The sequence below is a fragment of the Macadamia integrifolia genome, chromosome 10, assembly GCF_013358625.1.
Source record: "Macadamia integrifolia cultivar HAES 741 chromosome 10, SCU_Mint_v3, whole genome shotgun sequence".
NCBI lineage: Eukaryota > Viridiplantae > Streptophyta > Magnoliopsida > Proteales > Proteaceae > Macadamia > Macadamia integrifolia.
The window spans coordinates 13,163,433-13,171,265 of NC_056566.1; the positions used below are offsets into that span (position 1 = coordinate 13,163,433).

The 7,833-nt window shown below is 39.0% G+C and overlaps 1 pseudogene; it reads right to left on the reverse strand.

The window, feature by feature from the left end:
- Positions 1–5,069, reverse strand: part of LOC122090808 — a 7,393-nt pseudogene extending 2,324 nt beyond the window's left edge.
- Between the last annotated feature and the right edge of the window lie 2,764 nt (positions 5,070–7,833).

The following is a 7,833-nucleotide window of genomic DNA, read 5'->3' on the forward strand; positions in this document are numbered from 1 at the left end:
TTTTGGGCGGGGGGTGGGATGGAGGGAATAGCATTACTGAAATTAACGGCCAAAATAGGCGAGACCTTTTTTATTTGCTTTAACACCCTAATTACCTGTCCAGCAATATAATCACTGAGTATTATAGGAAGACCCTGTATCATAGCTTCTGCAATTGTGCCTGGTCCCGCCTGCAATACCGGCTTGCCAATTACAGCTAGAAAATGGGCAATAATGCAAACAGAAAAAGAGTCCATCCAACATCACAAGAAAAATTACCTTCGTAATAATGCAATCACAGGCACCCATACATTCTTCCATCTTAGTGACAAATCCCTTCACCTGAAAATTGGAGCTCAAGTACCCAAACGAGGGAAGTTATTAGACAAAAAAGAAAGGATACAGGAAAAATATAATTTTAATGAGAAAAGCAGAATTAAGACATCATCCTCAATGTGCCTTGTTCCCCTTACATGCATGTACACCAACACGTCAGTCTGAAGCACCCAAAATTGGTATGCCACCCCTTGGAGGGGATTGCAAAATTCTAATATACACCTAAATTTGATGGAAATTTTATATTACATCCAAACTAAGCAACTGCACAGAGTGTAACCCTAACAAAACAAAATATTTTAATCTTCTAGAAATTCCCTTGTCCCTAAATAGTATCTCCATCACATAAAAGCAAAGATCACCAATGAAAAAAAAAAAACACATAATTGCAAATAAAGGCAACAGCTCTTGACTCATCCAGTCAACCTGCCAGAATGTTCTGACCCTCGGAATCTTTGACAGCTTGAAGATGAGTAACCCTAACTGGCCTGGCCACTTTAAGCTCACCTTCACCCACCAGTTTTTCAACAGTTAAAACCAGTTAACCACCATCTTTTCCAGGTCCAGTCAATCATAGTTATCATGGCTCAAGGCAAGGCCAAGGCACTTAAGACGGTAACCATATTCAAGATAATCAAAGGTATGCTTCCTTCATCTTATAGGACTAGGCACCTCGATACATAAGGCGACCAGCTGCCTTAGACATCAAGGCCTGCCTTGTCGCCTAGGTGGCACCTTGATAACTATGTGATCAACTAAAATAAACCATGTTTAAATTCTGGTTTCCTTCAGGCTTTCATTTCCTAGAAAAGCTGACTAGATTTGACCAGCACAACTCTCGCCTTTATTTGCACTTTGAAATTGAAGTTATTTCTGTTTCTAGAAGGAATGTTGGAGCTGCATTTGAAGAAGAAAAGCATAATCAAGGTCGCAAATGGAAGGTAAGATCAGGGTGATACCTGAACAGGAATCTTCCAATCAATTGAAAGCAATCTGGTGGTAAGTTTTTTATTATGGCCACAAATCACGAGAATCTGACCTATCGGTTCACCAGCAGTCTCATCATACAACGTATTCCCAAGTGCCCGAGCAGTAGCCTCAATGGGACCCATTCCTTCACCTCCTCCCATCAGTAAGACAGCAGGAAGATCCTCATTCATTCCCAATTCTCTCCTCAATTCAACCTCGTTATAGAAGAGGAATAAGTAGGTGCTAATGTAAAACTTTCAATTAAGCACAACATATTACTGAACCACTGTAGAATAAGGCAGTAGACAAGGAAAGTGTCAAAGAAAACCAATAAAACAAAAGCATATGCAGTCATGCATTGGGTAAGAAATAACATTCAGCAAGCCCCCTCCAAGGAGGTCTAGAAAACCAAAATCAACCCAGTCAAATTCTTTCAATAATCTCATTTTGGTAGAACCTGATCAATCTATGTCAGAGACAAAATAACCTACAAGGCATGTAAGAAAAGCATATGAAGTTACTCGAAAGAAAGAAAGGCAACCTTAGGCCGGACAGGCTTCACAAATGAGGGTCACACCGGGAGGCCATAAACTTTCATTTGAGAAGGCTGAAGTCCCGCTTTTAATGCCCTTTTTGCCACCTCGGTCGTTGGGCAATAGCACCTAGTTACAAGCTTATGAAACCTGAACACAACAGAAACGAAATGAAAGTACCATAATCACAAACCATAATAGGCAGTAAAGGAAGATAAAAGGGTGGACCCAGGTGTGGCCAGGGGGCATGCCCCCTCCCCCCCAACTGTTGACAAACCTATGTGTACATGCATGTATGTAGTGGGGCCATGACACAATGTGCATCCATGGCCCTCCCAAAATTTTCCAATGTGTCATAGGTATGCCCCTCCTCCCACCCAACTTACATTTTACATATTTTTAATTAATAACAAAAAAGTCTTTTGTTTGATTTGTCATATATTTTATGGGCTTATGCATGAGTCCCAAACTAAAAAAGATAAAATAAGGAATGAACAAATTAGAGCTAAATTAGCTCTTATACATGATAAGTTTCAAGACAACTGTTTGACGGCACATGGACAAATGCAACGGAGGCCTTGGAATGCTCCAATATGGAGTGATGATTTGATTCAGATTGAAGGAGCTCAAAGAGGCAAGGGTAGGCTTAAAATGACTCTAGGATACGTGGTGAGGAAGGACACAACGCTTAGGAATAATAACAAGCATGGCTTTGAATAGAGCTGATTGGAGAAAAAGGATCCATGTAGCCAGCCTTATTTAGTTGGGATAAGGCTCAGTTGAATATGGTTAAGTCTAAACTTCATGCCCAATTAGTCTATCTATATGCTCTTCAAAATATCTACCACATGACAGATCTTAAAGTTCAAATGTTTACAACATATTCTCAACCCAATCCTTGACTTATGTGGTAAGTTTTAGTCCAAAAGTATGGAACCATAAATAGCACAATCAACAGGTCAATTTTGGGAAAGATATGGATGGCTGATAAAAATAAAGGTTAAGTACATGGTGGACCATGTAATTGGTTTGGCTACAAAATTAGAAAGATGAGCAACCCAAATGGTTACCTATCTATTCAACAGTTAGAATTGTCAAATCTGTACAAGATACCTAATGTCTGTGAGAATGTGCTATTAGCAATTCCCTAACATCTATGCCACCCCCAACCTCAAAAAAAAGAAAAAAAAAAGAGAGAAATTTCTGGCTCTGCCCTGGGAAATTCAACAGCAGAAGGAGATCGTATCATGTAGGATGGCAAGTGCTTAAATCAGTTACGACTGTGGTGAACACGATTTTCTCCAAAAGACCCTTTGCCCTCAGTACACACAGTGGAACATGCTGCATAAGAGGATGTACACTGATAATAATATCTGGCTGGTATTTCATCAGCCCTCTAGCAACCTCTCTGTAAAATACACAAACACAAAAAGTCATAGTAAAAACTGCAACAATTAGGAAATATAGAGAAAATGATGGGGAAATATGGAAAGTAAGGATTAGCATACTTGATTTGAAAGTTATAATAGGAAAAAGAGGGACATAAAATTATGCAGTCAAGCCATTTGAACATGACAAAACCAAAAACAACACTTGAATCATGTTATGTTTCTAAAAACCACCTTTTTTTTTGGCTTAGCTAGAAGACATCAACTTTATCATGAATGGAGTCCCATCATACTATTGCTCCACATACCCACCACAACTAAGCCAAGTAGTTATAACTCATACCATGAAAAATGGCCATGCATTTTTCTCTCTTTTTCTTCTCCCATAACAGTTCACAGTCTCATCATTCTTTCATGGTTTGAGATTTTGGAGGACATTAGCAATGTGGAATCTAGTTTCTAGCGTCTCAAGCTACCCTGACATGAGTCAGTTTTGCAATTTAGAGAAATATTGAGAAAAAAAAAAAAAAAAAAATTAACGCTAGCAGAATATTGTTCAAGTATTTTCATGCACTTATTGAAATTTTAAACAAATTCATTAAGATCACACTATACTCAGTGAGTGGAACTTGGTCATGGTTCATTCTGCATCAGTATTGTCTACGCACATTAAACAAATGAGATAGAGCAAACGTGAAAAGCAACTCTTGCACTCCTCAGACAGGAGTTGGTTGGGTATTAGCAATTTAACAGAGTGTGAAAGGCAATAATATCCAGGGACTTCGAAACAAAGCAGCAAATTGAAATTGCAGTATCTAACGGTAACTGATTTTCTTCAGGTACTATCATATCAGTAGATATGATTTCCTTACTATTGAAAAGAACACAGCACAGAACTTTTGAGTAGAATACTGAGAGGAGAGGGGTGGGCAGCAAGTAGAAGGAAGCAGAGCCTCACCGAGCTATAAATGTCGAAGTTGCAGCGAAGTTGGATTGATGCACCAATCGAGGAGCAGACCCATAATATGTCAACTTCCAGAGGGGACCATGTTTCACCAAGAAGTTATAGCTCCTGGGCAATTGGTTGAAAGGCCAAGGCGTGTGATCCGACCACAAATCTGTAACAAACACCTGCGGCGTACACTCTTAGCACACAGAACATGATCAGTAAATAGTGAAATAAATCCCAAGTTGTTGAATACCATAGTCCAATTGCAATCCGTCAAACAGACCTGATACTCGTCTCCAAATTCTTCATTGAAGGTTGCTTTAATGGCTTCAGCTGAAGCTCTGTGACCACCACCAATGTCACTCATCAAAATAAGCACCTTTTTTGGATTCCCTGCCTTCCCACCATTCAAGCTGAGGTTTTCCTCCTGCAGACCACCACAACCATCTTCACCCAATCCATTCTCTCCCGAAGACACACCAACTGAGGCAAACCCAACTGGGATCCTATCACAGTGCAATCCAATAGACCAATTGAAGTTTCTCCAAATCCTCTGAATCCTTAACACACTTCTACTCAAACCCAAAGATGCTGCAACCACATTGGGCCTCTCCTTCTTCCCACCAACTAAACTCTGTGCCCATTAAAACCCAGGTGGAAAAAACCTCTAGAATCGAAGCAGTAGTCCCATTTGGATAAAACATCCAAAAGATGAATGGGTTCTTGAGTTACAGCAGAAGTACGCATTGTTCTGAGTTTGCTGGTGGGATAAGAAACCCCCCAGTCTATATTAATCCATGGAAGTCGTAATCGTGTAGAAGCAAATGTGGGTTATCTCTGTACATGAAAATAAAAAAAAAACAATGAACAGAAGAAAACAAGAAAGAAGTGAAGTGGGGTTCAAGTCTTTATCAAATAGTGATTCTGGTTGAGAGAGAAAGAGAGAGGGGACCGATATTGAAATGTTGGGACGATATCTTGCGGTGGAATTGGAGCCACGAAAGGATTATGGGGTGAGAGGACGGAATTCCTTTGATTTTGTACCAAAATTCCTGTGAAATCACAGACGAAAGTCACAAAACTCATGTGAGTTCTCGGTTCTCGCCTTGTTATGCTGGCCTTTTTTGGTAAAATAAGAAGAAAAGAGAAGTGGAAATTAATTGAATCAATAAGTAAGAGAAGAAAATATGGGAAAAGTAACAGAACGAGCTGTAGGGTGAAGATCACTAGATTCTCCTGCAAAACCAGTAGAAAGGAGGAGGACAATTAGAATGAACTTGGCCCCACACATCCAGATTCTAATCCAACGATCATAACAGTTTCTACAGCCCAAAGACTAGCTCTTCATGGTCCTCACCATTATGAATTAAGGGCTTAGAATAATGATGTGATGGATGAGGAAAAGCAGAATGTAATAAAAAAGTGAAGTGCATATGTAGCCGCCCACGTGGCTGCATACAGTAGGCTGGGACCACGCTACACCCAATCCACCAATCACCATTAAGAGAAGCTCCAGTCCATCACATTGGCGGTCCAGATTGAAAGAGGCCCATTTATTTATTTATTATTTTTTTATCGGTGGCATAAAAAACACACCCATCTAGGTTCTGTATTTTTCAGTCAACCGTTTGGATTTTATTTCCTAACTACTATCAGGGGTTGTAGCAACTTGGCTGCTACAAGTTTCGTTCCATAATTATTCTTCTCCTTACTATATAAAGTTGAAAATGCTGTTCTCATTATTTTTTTTTCACGTCTATCTTAAGACACCTCCAGTCATTGGCAAAAGAAATCTTCCTTCATCTGAGGTAGTTCATATTTGACTTATTACATTTGGTAAATTGCACGTTTTCGATAATCTTATGTTTGGAGCATTGTTGGACAATCAAGAATTGACTTAGGCAAGACTTGAAACGAGTCATACCGTGTCACCATAAAATCGTTGGTTTTGATCTGAGTCATAGGAAAATCATCGATTTCAATCAAAAGAATCAAAACAGTACAACTCATCTTCATCGAGAGTCAAACAATACTATTTCTTTGTATTCCCTTCAAGTCTCTTACTCTTTATATTCCCTTCCCTAACCAATAACTCTCAAGAGTCAAGAGAGGTTGGAAAGAACTCTAACTCTTTAAAATCTCTGACTCTTTGAATTACATTCCGTCCATTCTTAATGCTTACATGAAGTTTCTGACTTGGGTAAGACTTGTAAGTTGAAGGATATATGTCGGTAAGTAACCTCTTAATTGGGATATCTCAGCTCAGGCCCAATCCTGCTGGGGTTTAGGGTCAGTTGGGCTCGGCCCTATTACAGTTATTATTATTATTAATTTTTTTATAAAATAAGAAAAAATAATTTTTAAGCTAAACACGTATATAATGGATTAAATAAATGGTGTATATTGAGTGTGAAATACTTTACCCAAAGTATGAAATATGATACTTAATCCATGGAATCTTGTATAAAAATATTACAAAAGCTCTCAGCCCCCTCCGATGCCGCTCCTGTCAAGCCCAATACATGCCCAGTACAGGTCTTGAAAATTTGAGTGGGCTTCAGGTGGGCTCGGGCAGGAGGCAAAACTTACACTCCTAAGAAGACCAAACATTTAGATCCAAGATTATAGTCTGCCCATTTCAGGTTTCAGAAAACTGATTCATGGTGTTCTCCATCTGTGGTACAAGCAGATAAAACAACCTCTTTACAAAGCGGGGGTAAAACCACATACATTATAACCCTCCCTAGACCCCGCAGTGGTGGGCATCCTTTAAAAAAATAAATGCATTTCCTATCATTGTATGATGACAGTATAATTTGGACTATTGAGCATTGACTGGATGCAATTTTTGTGCTGGCCAGGACTAGATGGATCAAATTTCTTCTCAGTCCAGTCTAGCCCAGCCCATAGACTTAGAGACTGAAAGAGATGGATCCCTTAATGGGCCCAAATCACTCTTTTGCATTTTCAAGGGACTTCCAGGATCTTATAAGATTTTTGTTTCATTATTTATAATAGAGCATATATGGATGTAATTAGAATTGCCTCCTTTGTCTTGGCAGAAAACACCTAAAGGTCAAGGCTGGTCTTATCTGAGCAAGAAACTCACTCCCATTAGTACATATTATGTTTCCTTGAAGAATGATTCAATCTTCCATTCAGTAAAGCTTTGTGGTGTGAGCTGAGCACATCATGGTATTTAAATCATGTATTGAAAACAAGTTCAGGACTTTTAAGTTTTTCTTAATAGATCCTACTCAGCCTTTTTCATTTCAACACAAAATTGAAGGCTTTGCAAATCATCAAAGTTTGTCTAATATACATTTTTTTTTGTCTGATACTGGTGTCCAAGTCTTCATATTGTGGGGTCAGGGAAAGGGAGAATGCATCACTGTGAGAGAGAGAGAGAGAGAAGGAAATAAATGAAGGAAAAGGGTTTCCCACAAGGCCAGTGGAGGAAGGAATTTGCACACCAAACCAATGAAGATCTGCAAAAATGATATTAATCACATGGATCCACATGATAATAATAGGAGAGAGAATGCCAGTGTGGGCATATATATATATATATATATATATTGGGTAAAGAAATTTATACTTTGGTGGCATATGTTTCTTTCACTTAGGAAACATTACAAGAGTGAGTAGGAGTACCACATTTTGGGCAGGATAAATTTCT